The 13,348-nt window shown below is 45.9% G+C and overlaps 1 long non-coding RNA gene across 1 annotated transcript; it reads right to left on the bottom strand.

Annotated features, from left to right (window-relative positions):
• Window positions 1-958: 958 nt before the first annotated feature.
• LOC123334098 lies at window positions 959-4,925 on the bottom strand. Its single transcript, XR_006551866.1, has 3 exons — window positions 4,730-4,925; window positions 4,008-4,056; window positions 959-1,329 (listed from the first exon to the last, which is right to left on the bottom strand). It is a non-coding gene; the product is annotated as an uncharacterized LOC123334098 (long non-coding RNA).
• Between the last annotated feature and the right edge of the window lie 8,423 nt (window positions 4,926-13,348).

Raw genomic sequence — 13,348 nt, 5'->3', positions numbered from 1 at the left:
AGTGACTACTCAAGGACATTAAAAATCTGTCTTGTCATTTTCTCCTGGAAAATCCAAAAGTAATAGGAAGAAAGTGGAAGAGAGTAGCCAGAGCCCAAGGGTATGGGGGAGGGGGTGTCTTTGCAAGAACTTGACCTCCTCTCCGGGTGCTCAGGCAGCAATTATGACTGGTCAGCCAACCCGAAACACATCCTGCTTTTATAAATTTCCAATTACTACCCCAAATGCCAGAAGTTTCTTTTCAAATTAAAAAAGAAAGGAAGGAAGAAAAAAAGGAAGAAATTCAAATAGTAAATAGTGAAAAAACCCAGGAGCCATGGCCCCCACTTTCATTTGTGAAGCAGAGACAATGGTGAGAAATCAATGGCAGAACTTACAAGGCAGCTCTCAGACACTCTTGACCTTGTCACTTCCTGGGTAATTAAGAGGCACTACAGTTTCGTGTCACTGTCAGGGCCTGAATGTATATCGATGGATAGATATATATGTTCTTAAAAGATTCTTTTTCTACTGGCTTGGTGAGGATCCAGCCAAAGAAAAGGAGGGAAAGAAAAGCATTCTGTCCAGAGAGCAGTGAAAGGAGACATGAAAGGAGAAACTTAAATTTTTCCTCACAGTCTGCTCCTGACGTGGGAAAATGGCTCTGGCAAGAATGGATGGCTTATTCACTGCTAGTTTTTTCCTTCGTTCCCTCGGCAGATCCCTCTGTGTGTTGTAGGCAGCAGGGCACCCCTCATGCTCTGTGTTCTTCAGATACCTTCAGAGCAATAATGCAAGCCCTGAGGACTCAGAGATGTGTTGAGTCACCACTTTGGGGTTCTCACAGGAAGGTATTTCCCTTCATTGAGACTCAGCTACTCCAAATGAGGAGAGCTGGACTAAACTCTCTTTGGAGCATTTTCCAGGGCCGACATCCACTGAGGCCATGAGAAAGTTTTCTCTCCCCTGACTCCACCAAGGGAACAGAGCATCTCAGGATACTGGGAGAGCAAGAGTGAGCCTCCCCCCACTCCATGCCTGGCAAACACCAGCTACTGAGGCCGCTCAAAGCCACAGGGAGCCCTGAGTAAGGACACTGGGAGAAAGTCATACTAGCCCACTGTCGAGGGAAGCTCTAAAAGCGCTTTGCCATCTCTGATGGTGCTTCGGTGAGTCTGTGTTCTTGCCCGAAGGTTCTTGTCTGTGGGGCCCCACTTAGAGGGCTGATCACAGTCTCTTTGCACATTGACACAAGCAGTATCTCCATCACAGGCTCTGAGATCCCTGATGCAAGGCTTCCACTGATGAGCTCCACATCCATTTCAACTCCAGCTCCAAGCCAGGGCCAGCCTGCAGGAGGTATTCAGTGGATGCTTATTAGGCCAATACCTGAATTTAAAGGTACAGTGAAAATGGAAGAAGGAAACTTATTGGTGCCTCACTGAATCACATCCACATAAAGCTAGTTTTTATTTCAGCAGAACTAGTGCCTTTACTAAGTTCTAAGTAACTCGTTCTCTGCCTGGAGGACAAGAATCTGGTTTCATCACCTCTCTCTTTGCCCACTACAAACCAGTGACAAGATACACAAACCAGTAAAGTTCAAGAGAAGGAATCGGTATATGATGTTGTCCACTGAGGTCTTCTCTTTTGGTGGACCAACTCAGTCCCTTGGCATAGGGGCTTATGTATGTAGGGACTGCCCTGGAAATCTTGCCATTGAGACCATGAAATGAGTGACAATCTCTGCTTGCTGCCTTAAGGTGTTACCTATACATGAGTTCTGAATAGATGGCAAAACACTCTAAAGGTTGCATTGGCTGTCCCCCAAAGATGCCCCCTTTCACTCTTGAGATACCCACGGTATAAACATCATAGTAAGTGTGAAAGGGAATTTACTTGTCTGGAGAAACAGTACAATTTAAATTACGTATTATCGTAATAGTGCATTTATAGCTCAGATGAAGCTTGTCTTGATGTTCTCTCCATCTGTTGAATAGATGCTGTGTTTTTGGGCATTCTAGTTGAACTTAAAGAAAAGCTGGCTCCCAGACAACCTGGCTCCCTTTGCAAAGTACCCCCAATCCCCAAGAAAGGAGGTCCCAGGTCAGTGTGATCCGTCCTGAAGTAGGGCAGGTTCTCCCCAGGTACAAAAAGATCCTTATTACTTTGACCTCTTGGCTCCTTTTTCTTCTGGCTGGCTTAAATCCCTTCCTATTGGTTCTTTCAGTGGCTTGAGGGGCATGAAGGACAGGATTAGCAACCCATGGAAAACTAGGCACAGAAAAGCAAAGTTCTTTGCTCCAGTGAAATGAATAACAGTGGAAGGGAGGCTAGACCTACAGGGTATCAATAGCATCACTAGCAACTTGAGTCCTCAAAAAATTATGGGAAGAAACCAAAGGGAGAGATCCTTTAAGAAGAAAAGTAGAAGGAGAAGATAAAAAGTAGCTAAACTTTAAAAATAAAACACTAACCCTTTAAGTCCCAAACCACTATCCCCTTCTCCTTCTCTTAGGCAGCATATAAGCCCCAATTGCCTAACCTGTCTTTTGGTCTCATTTTTCTTGTGCCCCCACATCCTCCTCATACAAGCAAAACTAAATTTGATTTTATTCTGTTAAAGAAATAATATATATACTACATGTAGTTCAGTCAATAAAGAACCTGCCTCCAATGCAGGAGATTGGGGTTCGATCCCTGGGTTGGGAAGATCCTCTGGAGAGGGAAATGCAAACCCACTCCAGTATTCTTGCCTGGAAAAATTCCATGGACAGAGGAGTCTGGCAGGCTACAGTCCATGGAGTCGTAAGAGTTGGACTTGATTTACTGACTAAACCACCACCACATGTATAAAATAGATAACTAATGAGACTATATAGCACAGGGAACTCTACTCTGTGCTCTGTGGTAACCTAAATGGGAAGGAAATCCAAAAGGGAGGGATATATGTATGCATGTGGCTGATTCTACCATTCAGCAGCAATTGCTATACAGGAGAAACTAATACAACATTGTAAAGCAACTATACTCCATACTCCAATTAAAAATAAATAAAATACTAAAGCTAGTGACTGAAAAGCAACTTTCTGTACTAGGGCTATTCAATAGAACATCCGATAGAATTTTGATGATAGAATATCATCTGTGCTACCAAATATGGTAGCAACTAGCCACATGTGGCTATGGAGCACTTGAAGTGTGGGTAATGCAACTGATAAACTGTTTACATTTTATTGCATTAATTGAACACATTTAAATAGCCATCTGTGTCTGGTAGCTACCATGTTGGATGGCATAACTCTATATCCATCTCCATCATCCCAAAATACTGCAAAATGTCAACTATGTGAGGACTGGTAAAGCCTTGAAAGACCTGAGTAAGACAATAAACAGCAACTGAAAGGAGGAAGAGGCTTCTTAACTTGGTGTGTACCTGGGACTGTATTTGCAAAGTACTCTTACTTGGTGTGTACCGGGACTGTATTTTCAAAGTCCATTAGGGCTTGACCAGAGTTGGTGATGGAGTCCACCCAGAGACAACCGCAATAGCATACCCTCACCAGGATGCCTCTTCTCCCTCCTGTGACCCCTGACATGCTCTGGCCCACCTCCACAGCCCCAGCCATCCTAGCACTGGCAATGATGCATGGTTGTCAGACTGTGCAGTAGGAACTCCATTGGACTATGAGCTGCCAGAGAGCAGTGACTAGGTCTCCCCATCAAATCCTCCCTCCAACTCGCAGCCCAGTGCCTATCACAGCAGATACTCAAAAGGGGATTGTTTTGAATGGAATCCTCTATATTGAATTTATAGGTTATTGTAAGATAGGTTATGGATGAAATGTTTGTGTTCCCCAGAATTCATATGGTGATGCTGTAATCTGCAATATGGTGGGTATTTGGAAGTATGGCATTGGAGGTGATTAGGTTTAGATGAGGTCATAAGAGTAAGGCACCCATGATAGGATTTGTGTCTTTATACAGCAAGAATGAAGCAGCCTGTAAGCCAGGAAGAGGGTTCTTACCAGACACAATCAGCTAGCACTTTGACCTTGGAATTCTCGGTCTTCAGAACTGTGAGAAATAAATATTTATCAGGTAAGCCACCGGGTCTATGGTAGTTTGTTGTATCAGCCAGATCAGACTAAGACAGGGTCTTTGGGAAAAGCAGTTTTGATATGCATTTTTTATATGGACTCATTAAAAATAAAAACAAAACCAATCAAAGTAAAAAAGACATTTTACCCAGCATCTCCCATGGAAACTACGGAGCCAAGAAAGAGCCATTCCATGCTCTGAAGAGAACTCAGTCCAGTGGGAGAAATGAACCAAGTACAGAAGTGATTATTGCAGGCATAAAGTGATTGGTATAATTTTAGTGATGAAAATGGAGCCCTTGGAGACTTCAGAAACAAGTGGGCTAGATTACCCCTAAAACTGGAGGGAGGTGAGACAGAAGAGGCGAGCTTCCTGGAGGTAGTGGCATTTGAGCCAGGTCTGGGGGATGAGATGGATGAGTTTGTGCATAAAGAAGACTGGGATGACCAAGACAAGATAGGAAGTGAGGGGAGGGAGAGGGAAACTTAAGGAACTAGCAAATAGAGTAGCCTTTTATGAGGCTGGAAAGAAACTCCACTCTGGCAGAAGCAGTGATGGTAAGGGGTCCCTAACCCCCAAGGCTCCTTGGAGCTCAGGTTAAAAACCCTAAGCAACTGGGGTAGTTTATATTCCTAGCTTCTAGGCTCACCTCCACTGGAATGGAGCTCCCAGTGTCAAGCCCCACGCCTTTCACAAGGAGTGAGGGTGGACAGCTGAACAACCAGTGTGGCCTCCCAAGTGGCCGTGGGAAGGGGTGACTTATCTGCTCCCCCTCACTTCCTTCCGCCCGCTGTGAAATCCACATCAGCTGGAGATACCCAAGAGACTCATTTCCATCTGTTCTAGGAAGGGCTGGTGGGAAAGCCTGGGGATGAGAGAGGGCAGCTCATCCTATGGGTGTGACTAGGGCAGCCTGGGGTGGGGGATGGGAAGGAGCCCACTGCAAAGGCATGCTCAGCCAGTCCTGGGAACAGCTGCCCAGCTAGGAGACTCCCAGCTTCCCAGTCGCTCTCAAATCACTCATTTGTGTAGCCTGGTTGCTAATGATGTAATTAAATTCATCAGAAAACCATCTGTTCTAAATGACAGGCACAATGAATATGCTCTAAGGGAAGCCCTACCAGAGTCAGGGGACTTGGATGATTCAATGAGCAGGGCCCTTGATGTCCCCAAGGGCCTGGCAACTCCTCCTCCAGAATTTATTCCTCTCTAGATGGGAAGCGACCTCAGCCAAGACCCCAGGACAGGCATGACCCCATCTGTGTGGCTCTCTGCAAGTCCCAGGGCCTGCTGCCACTCATCACTCTTGCCTGCATGAACTCCCCACAGCTCCCGGAGACCTGGCAGATCATACGCTCTTGAGTAAATATGAGAGAAGCAGCTGGTCTGTTCAGGTATAGTGTCTTATTTCCGCCAAAAGCAGGGCTGGAAACAGAGGTTTCCATACAGGTATTCACATGGGTAATGATCCGGGTGGGAGTGAGAGGCAGAAGTAAGGTCCAGTTTTGAGGGAAACAGGGAAGAGAGGAGAGCCAATACAAGGACGCATGACTGAGGGAGTTTTCATCAGGGAACTGGGTGCTCTGTTCCTTGGAAACACTTACAGAGCTTTGTGAAAAGCATCCTAGAACTGTTCACCTGCGAGTCGACAGGAAGACTCATTTACCTGCAGGTTCCTCTGTGTTATCAGTCAAAGGTGGTCCCATGCAGTTCCAGAGTACACAGTGGTTAGTGCCCAGGCCACACAGTGGAAATCCCAAAACAGGAAGTGAGAGATACATGAGGTGGTCCAGGCTGAGAAACAGCTGGAGCACCTCCAAGAAGCTAGTGAAAGTTTGCGCATACCTGGGTGCTTTGCCATAGCTGTGGTAAGAGGGGCAGGAGGAGAGGGGGGTCTCTGAAAAGCCTGGGAGGGTTGTGTCTACTTCTATCATGTCTCTCCCTGGAGTCCAAGGCAAAGGCTAAACCCACTTGAGGCCTGCTCTTTGCTAAGATGCTATATTAGTTTCCTGTCTCTGCTGTAATGAATCACCAAAAATGTATTATCTGGCAGACTGGAACTCAGAAGTCCAAAATGGGCCTCACAAGGCTAAAAATCAAGGGGTTTTCCTTTCTAGAAACTCTAACGTAGCTAATCTCTTTTCTTACTTCTTCCAGCTTCTAGAAGGTACTTGCATTTTTTGGTTTGTGGCCCCCTTGTCCACCTTTGAAGTCAGTAATGGTAAGGCAAGCCTTCTTCACATCCCATCTTTCTGAGACTGACTCTCCTGCCTCCCTTTTCCACATTATAAGGATCCTGGTGATTACAGTGGGCCTGACAGGACAAGTCACAACAATTTCCACATCTCAAGGTCAGCTGGTTAGCAACCTTATTTCCATCTGTAACCTTAATTCCTCTTTGACACGAAACAACAAAAGGTTCTAAAGATCTTTGATCTCTTTGGGGGACCATTTTTCTGCCTACCACAGATACTGTTCCACTTCTTTTTCAAAAGAAGAGCTCGGGGCATTTATGAAGTTAACTGGGTAAGACTTTCTGCCTGGTCCTTAGAACCAGGAGGGAAGAACCTGCCTGTCACTGAAGCTGTCCCTGGAATCCCACTTATTCCTGGTACAGCAACCTACTTTGACAAGGACAACTAAGTCCAGTAAAGCCAGGAGACAGATAATCCAGGGGCTCCAAGCAGGTCTGGGCTTCATGGAAAGGGCCTGGACTGAGAGACAGATGAATTGAGCTCCAGTCCCAAGTTAGTAGTTAGCTAGCAGTGGGACCTAAAGCAGGCCACTCAACATTTCCAAGTGTTGGAGATATCCTTGTGTGTGGAGCTGGGCTAACTTCTGGGGGGCTGTCAGCATTAGAGATTCCCTTCTCAATCTCTATGAAATATCTATTGAAGAATTACTTCAATAGATATGTGACTACCACTCTTCTAGGTCCTGGACTATTGAGGAACAAAGCCAAATCCTGACCCTCATCAAACTTACATTCTAGTTGGCTATAACATGTGTTAAGTCCCTAGTCCCTAGAGCGTGCCTGGAATATAGTAGATGTTCAATAAATTGAAGATGTCATTAAGGTTTTTCAGGGCTGTAAGTCTTAAGGGAATAATACTGCTCTTTGGTTATTTACCATCGGTTATTTACTGATGTATAATATGCAAAATATTATCATAACCATGACCTCATTTGATCCTCAAAACAATAACCCAGAGAGGTAAGTCAGGCAGCAGCCAATTCCACGGTCTTTTCTGCAGCCTCAGTCAGGCATGCATAGGAGGCCACCTCCTACCCATACTTTCATCAGGCAAAGGTTTGGGGAGTGGGAAACCGAAACCTAAAATACTAGAATGGCTCTTCTCTAGAGTTGCAGTCATATATTGTACAGCCATTTTCTCAGCTGATATAGATGTTTTAACCATATTTGGGTGCGGGTGGGGGTGCACCTCTCTTTTTGTATTAAGCTTAGGCTGCCTTCCTTTAGCAAGAATGTTTTCTTGTCTCTCTCTCCCACAGAGCTGTGAACTCATCACCTAGAGGCAGCAAGGCCTTGTGAAGTGCTTTGCAATTATTCAGTAGCCCGCAGGAAGCATTTGCTAAATCTGTCTCCCTCCCCGCTCCAGGTCGCTTGGTGAAGGAGAATCTAGAGAGGCTCCTTGCTAGAAGCCTCAGGTGACTACCCTCACTAAGTCTCTATTGTTACACTCAGGTTGGCAGGTGTGAGCTTCAGCTGGCTGGCTGGGATGCCAGGTGACTCGGGCTAGCCCCTCATCAGTGGAGTAAGTGTGAGCTGTCAGTGCACATTTGCAGGAGCATGATCCATCTGATTTTTCCCCGTATCCCCGCTTCCAGTTCCTGGAAAGCGACCTCCAACCTCATCAGCCTGAGGGGCTGAGGCGGCATGGCCTGATCCACAAGGCACAGGGCCGTTGTCCCCAGAGCCCCTGCTTATCTGGCGCGTGCCTCTGCCTCCCGCCCTTTCCCACATTCTGCTTCCTCCACCTCCGGGGCTTCCTCCTTCACTCGTCAGATCTCCCAGGCTCAGCGGGCAATATGCCATAATTCTTAGGAAGAAAGAAAACATTTTAGGGTTTGACAAGCCCAACATTTGCATGTCTGTTTTCAGAGAAAGACCCATCTGGGGGGATTAAGCCTTTTTTTCCCCTCCCTTCCTATCCAACCTAAAGTATGAAAACATTCTTGACATAGTTGCCTGAAAAAGGATTTCTAAAGAGAAAAATACTGCCCATACTCTGTGATTTTAGTGTCTTGGTGTGAAAAGCAACTGAAAGGAAGGGGATGGGGTGGTGAACAGGAAAGAGAAAAAAAAGAATCTCCTTGGTCAAATAGCTTGTAGGTCTTAATGTGGGCAATGTGTAGTCTCTAGTCTCAGGAAATACACATGTTGGTGTATATTTCATTCTTAGGTATCATCTCTTCACCGAAGAGCTGAGGCTGCACTCCTGTCTGCCAAGGGGCCAGGCTGGGGACCAGAGCTGGGAGAAAGGGTGAAACCCAAGGTCCAGACACAGAGGTGCTAGCAGAGGCGGAAGGGGCAGGAGCACTCTCAGAAGAGTCTTACATGGGGACTTAGGCCACTCAGATGGTAAAAGGCTCTGAGATGGAGAGAAAAAAGATAAATCTCACTTCATACTCGGAACATACTTAGGGATGTGTCTCCCTCTTGAAGAGGTTGCCCCTGGCCTACTCTGACCATATAAAGTGAATTTGTGGAGGGATTCCTAGAAGAAAGCCAAACAGGGTGACTCATCCTAAAATTATTAAAGATGTTATCTGAAGATGATTTCCACAAAGGCCAGCTCCTCTCTGCCATGTTGGGAAGCTGATGAACTTAAAAGTAACAAGGTCCCGTGGATGTGATGGACTTTGCTACCATTGTGCCAAGGAAGATGGAGTTGTGCTTAAGAGAGTGATAGGGAAAGACCTACTGTATAGTGCAGGGAATTCTACTCAAAATTCTGTAATAACCTATATGAGAAAAGAATCTGAACATATATATATATATGACTCACTTTGCTGTACATCTGAAACTAACACAACTAACACTAAATCAACTGTGTGTGTGTGTGTGTGTGTGTGTTCAGTGGCTCAGTCATGTCTAACTCTTTGTGGCCCCATAGACTGTACTTCTCATTCCAGTACTCTTGCCTGGAAACTCCTATGGACGCAGGAGCCTGGTAGGCTGCAGTCCATGGGGTTGCAAAGAGTCGGACATGACTGAGCGACTTCACTTTCACTTTTCACTTTCATGCATTGCAGAAGGAAATGGCAACTCACTCCAGCGTTCTTGCCTGGAGAATCCTAAGGGCGGAGGAGCCTGGTAGGCTGATGTCTACGGGGTCGCACAGAGTCGGACACGACTGAAGCGACTTAGCAGCAGCAGACTGTACTGCCAAGCTCCTCTGTCCATGGGATTCCTCAGTCAAGAATACTGGAGTGGGTTGCCATGCCCTCCTCCAGGGGATCTTCCTGACCCCAGGGGTCGAACGTGCATTTCCTGCTTTGCTTGCATTGTCAGGTGGATTCTTTACCACTTCATTTCCTGGGAATCAACTATACTTCAAAAAAAATGTTTAAAAGGGAAAGAAAGAAAGTAATTGGGGACTGAGCAGTCGGTCCAGGGAGATGTAACACAAGCCAATTTTAAGATTTTAATGGCAAAGGAAGTGTAGCATTGCCCAGGAAAATCAATGCAAAGAGACAAAGGAAAACAGTAGAATGGGAAAGACTAGAGATCTCTTCGAGAAAATTAGAGATACCCAGGGAACATTTCATGCAAAGATGAGCACAATAAAGAACAGAAATGGTATGGACCTAACAGAACCAAAAGATATTAAGAATAGGTGGCAAGAATACACAGAAGAATTATACAAAAAAGATCTTCATGACCCAGATAACCACGATGGCATGATCACTCACCTAGAGCCAGACATCCTGGAATTCGAATTCAAGTGGTCCTTAGGAAGCATCACTATGAACAAAGCTAGTGGAGGTGATGGAATTTCAGTTGAGCTATTTCAAATCCTAAAAGATGATGCTGTTAAACTGCTGCACTCAATATGCTGGCAAATTTGGAAAACTCAGCAGTGGCCACAGGACTGGAAAAGGTCAATTTTCATTGCAATCCCAAAGAAAGGCAATGCCAAAGAATGCTCAAACTACCACACAATTGCAGTCATCTCACATGCTAGCAAAGTCATACTCAAAATTCTCCAAGTCAGGCTTCAACAGTACACAAATGGTGAACTTCCAGATGTTCAAGCTGGATTTAGAAAAGGCAGAGGAACCAGCGATCAAATTGCCAACATCTGTTGGATCATCGAAAGAGCAAGGGAATTCCAGAAAAATATCTACTTCTGCTTTATTGACTATGCCAAAGCCTTTGACTGTGTGGATCACCACAAACTGGAAAATTCTGAAAGAGTTGGGAATACCAGACCACCTGACCTGTCTCCTGAGAAATCTGTATGCAAGTCAAGAAGCAATAGTTAGAATTGGACATGGAACAACAGACTGGTTCCAAATAGGGAAAGGAGTACATCAAGGCTGTATATTGTCACCCTGCTTATTTAACTTATATGCAGAGTGCATTGTGCAAAATGCCAGGCTGGATGAAGTACAACCTGGAATCAAGATTTCTGGGAGAAACATCAATAACCTCAGATATACAGATGACAGCACTCTAATGGCAGAAATCAAACAGCTAAAGAGCCTGTTGATGAAAATGAAAGAGGAGAGTGAAAAAGTTGGTTTAAAAATCAACATTCAGAAAGCTAATATCATGACATCCAGTCCCATCACTTCATGGCAAATAGATGGGGAAACAACGGAAACAGTGAGAGACTTTATTTTGGGGGGCTCCAAATTCACTGCAGATGGTGACAGCAGCCATGAAATTAAAAGACGCTTGCTCCTTGGGAAAAAAAGCTATGACCAACCTAGACAACATATTAAAAAGCAGAGACATTACCAACAAAGGTCCATCTAGTAAAAGCTATGGTTTTTCCAGTAGTCATGTATAGATGTGAGAGCTGAACTATAAAGAAAGCTGAGCACTGAAGAATTGATGTTTTTGAACTGTGGTGTTGGAGAAGACTCTTGAGAGTCCCTTGGACTACAAGGAGATCCAACCAGTCAATTCTAAAGGATATCTGTCCTGAATATTCTTTGGAAGGACTGATGTTGAAGTTGAAACTCCAATACTTTGGCTACCTGATGAGAAGAACCGACTCATTTGAAAAGACCCTGATGCTGGGAAAGATTGAAGGTGGGAGGAGAAGAATACAACCGAGGATGAAATGGTTGGATGGCATCACTGACTCAATGGACATGAATTTGAGTAAACTCTGGAAGCTGGTGATGGACAGGGAGGCCTGGCGTGCTGCAGTCCATGGGGCTGCAGAGTCGGACACATCTGAGTGACTGAAATGAACTGAGCCAGGATAAGAAGCATCACTCAACAACTGAGCATCTATGTTGGGCAGAACCCTGTGTTAAATGGTGATTCTCTTCAACCTCAAGGGACCTGTTGGACCACAAAGGCCTGGAAAGAAGATATGGTAGGAAGAAGGGGAAATTTAGAGAACACCCCTACCATGAATTGGTCGACCATGGAAAGGCTGGTGGAAGCATTCCAAGACAAATCCCAGAGACAGGGCCTAGTGCACGCTGCTGGAGACAGATGACCCCTACAATAGGCTCTCAGACACTTCCTGTGGCCTGAGTCTAAAATGCACAGACTGAGGACACAAGTCTTGTGTGTCAATCAGAGCAGTTTCAGAATGAAGCCAAAAGGAAGGAGTCAGCAGGAAAGGACTCCTCTTGTCCAAGGAGTTAGGGGCTAGTGGGCAGAGCTCCCTCTGGCCTGGGAGAAGTGGAGGGAGGCCTCTCAGGACCCATGCCCTGATGGAAGGAGCTTGTGCGGGACTTCTGGGACTGGGACCCGGTGAGGCCAGACACTATGCTCCCCTCCCCAACCCCAACCAGCGACTCGCACGGTGCAGCTACAGTCCAGGCAGGCCCTCGGGCCACCACAAAAGGCAGTTGCCTAATCACTGCTGGAAAGCAGAGGGCTGGGCCAGGACCAGCCTGACAGGGGAAGCTTGAAGAAAGAAGGGAGGTGGAATAGGAAGCACTGTGAAGCTGGAGACCTTTCCTTAAAGGAGAAATATTCTCTCCAGCCCCCATTAATCCTCAAATTTACCATCAGTTCAGTTCAGTTCAGTTGCTCAGTCATGTCCGACTCTTTGCAACCCTATGGGCTGCAGCACGCCAGGCTTCCCTGTCCTTCATCAACTCCCAGAGCTTGCTCAAACTCATGTCTATGATGCCATTCAATCATCTCATCCTCTGTCACCCCCTTCTTCTCCTGCCCTCAATCTTTCCCAGCATCAGGGTCTTTTCCAATGAATCGGTTCTTCGCATCAGGTGGCCAAACTATTGGAGTTTCAGCTTCAGCATCAGTCCTTTCAATGAATGCTGAGTACTGATTTCCTTTACGGTTGACTGGTTTGATCTCCTTGCAGTCCAAGGAGTGGTCCGAGTCTAAAACACACAATAAGCAGCATGAAATAAGAGGGGTAAGAAAACTATCCAGGAAAGAGGCCCTCCTTTCATGGTTCTTGTAACAAAAGTGTGGCCCAAAGAACAATTCCACCACCTTTATGTTTTCTCCCAGAAAAATTCTGATACATATCAGAATTCCTTCTTAGGTACACAGTAGGTATATCCTGGGCTTCCCTGGTGGATCAGTGGTAAAGAGTCCACCTGCCAATGCAGGAGACATGGGCTTGAACCCTGGATCAGGAAGATCCCCTGGAGCAGGAAATGGCAACCCACTCTAGTCCAGTATTCTTGTCTGGGAAATCTCAAGGACAGAGTTGCTTGGCAGGCTACAGTCCATGGGGTCACAAAAGAGTCAGTCATGACTGAGTGACTAAACAACAACAAAGGTATGTCCTACAAAATTGTGTATTTTGGGTTTCACTCCTGGATTTCTCTGGTAGCATGTAGATTTCCCTCAGAAGGACCTAAGCGGAGGCTGGAGGAGGAGTTTGCAATCAGCTGACAGCGCTGATGTCCCAGGTAAACAGGCTGTAGGAGACAGTGGAAACTGGTGTGTGTCTGGGTAGGACGTCTGACCCCACTTCTGTCCCCCTAAGAGAACAGCATGGAGACCCTAAGGCATCCAAGCAGAGGGTGAGAGAGGTTAAAGCCCTCCCGGCACTGTCTGCACCAGCTGCCTGGCTGC

The sequence above is a fragment of the Bubalus bubalis genome, chromosome 1 (assembly GCF_019923935.1).
Source record: "Bubalus bubalis isolate 160015118507 breed Murrah chromosome 1, NDDB_SH_1, whole genome shotgun sequence".
In the NCBI taxonomy this organism is placed as follows: domain Eukaryota; kingdom Metazoa; phylum Chordata; class Mammalia; order Artiodactyla; family Bovidae; genus Bubalus; species Bubalus bubalis.
Note: the sequence above shows the minus strand (reverse complement) of the source record. Positions and strands in the feature narration are given on the sequence as shown.